Here is a 1,684-nt window from a genome sequence, read left to right as displayed (position 1 = left end):
TTTAGCCATTTTCAATAAGTATAATTTTTTTGTTCAAAAAGTCCAATATTTCATATTTTGTGACTAAAAGCTGTATACGGGGGTTGGTAAAAAAGTTACTACATATTCAATGCATAACATTGCCTCCAGAGGGCGCCTCGTAGTAGACACTCAAAAGTCATTATTATATTATTTTTCCTACCATTAAAAAGCGTCTCTGTTGAGAATTTGAAACATTTCTGACTAAAATTATAGGAATTATTAAGGAAAAACTATGTTTTATTTTTCACTTTGACACCCTGTATCTTTTTTATTATGCGACTTGGGATATAGGTATGTTAGGTTAAATCGACTTATTTTCACCCAAGGTATCTGTGGTATCATTTGTGTCCCTCCATTTAAATACACCCTGTATTACTTTTGATTGAAAATGGAGCTTACCTCATCCTATTTAACACCACGGATCCCAAATTTGTTCAAAACAAATAAAACGTGTAAAATTTTAAGCTAGATTATTTTACTAATTTCAAAATAATTTCGTGCAAAGTCGATTATTTGTTGTGTAGCATCAAACAAAAACCTCATCTGGCGAAATGGTCATTAAAGTATGCGGCCGACCCTGACACCCAGCGATTTTTCTGGATTAATCGCAAACGCGAAATGAAATAAGCAGGGTTTAATCAAACTAATACGATATTCCAATGAAAATTGGGTCAGCGAGCTTTCCTTTTGTAGCAGGAAACATCGTACAGTGTCGCGACTCATGATTTTCCACCTCCGAAGGCGTATCGGGAACGACAAAGCCTCGTAACGTCGTATCGGCGAAAAAGAGGTTTATTCCCAAGAACGGGATATGTCAATTTATATTTCATTTCGTTGCCTTGCTTCCTTTGTGGGTCTCCAGAACCGAGTTCGGCCAATTTCCCAGTATAAACAATAAAAAATTTCATAAAACTCCGTCCCAATGTTCGGGAATATCGGTCGTCACCCGCATTTGTATCCGTTTCTTTGTCCGTGGAGACTCTTCAGATGGTCATTACGATTTTCAAATTGAAATTCAACTGTCGCTATTAAAAAAAAAATTAGTAAAGTAAATAGCTTCAAGTAAAGAAACGAAAAGTAAATCTTAAATATTTCAAGATTAAATTTTATGAAACTTATACAGGGTGGCCAAATGAAAACGAAACAGAGCCATTTTCAGGAACTGCGTCAAGATCGTAGAAAAACGCTCAGACCCGTCGATTTTAGATTAAAGGAGGACATTCTTTGCTGGTATTTTTGACTCCGCCACTTTCACCCCGAAGCAAGGGTAAGCATCACCCCAAAATATTTAAATGGCATTGGGGGTTGAGTAGTATTTCTTTTGAAAGCTCTTACAATTCTCTTTACAACAGCCTTTAAATTTTATAATTCCGACTATACTTATTAAGAATTTTGATTTTGAAAACTTATGTACAAACAATTAGTAACGGTAAAAATGTCAGTCATTCGAGTTAAGTACGCCAATGGTATAAATTTAGTATTTCTTGCGTTACATTGGTTTTTGGCGATTTGTTATCACTTTCGTAAAAAAAACACAATTGTAAAAAACAGAAATGAATGCTATACACACACAATGAACGTAAAATTAGTGGACTCCAAATTATTTTCTAGTATTATTTTGAAGCGCTGGTTGGTAGTTTATTTAATTGTGTTTTTGAAAATT

This window comes from Anoplophora glabripennis, unplaced genomic scaffold (assembly GCF_000390285.2).
Source record: "Anoplophora glabripennis isolate ALB-LARVAE unplaced genomic scaffold, Agla_2.0 scaffold415, whole genome shotgun sequence".
Taxonomy (NCBI): domain Eukaryota; kingdom Metazoa; phylum Arthropoda; class Insecta; order Coleoptera; family Cerambycidae; genus Anoplophora; species Anoplophora glabripennis.
The sequence above is the reverse complement of the archived record's forward strand: the minus strand, read 5'-3'. Positions refer to the sequence as shown.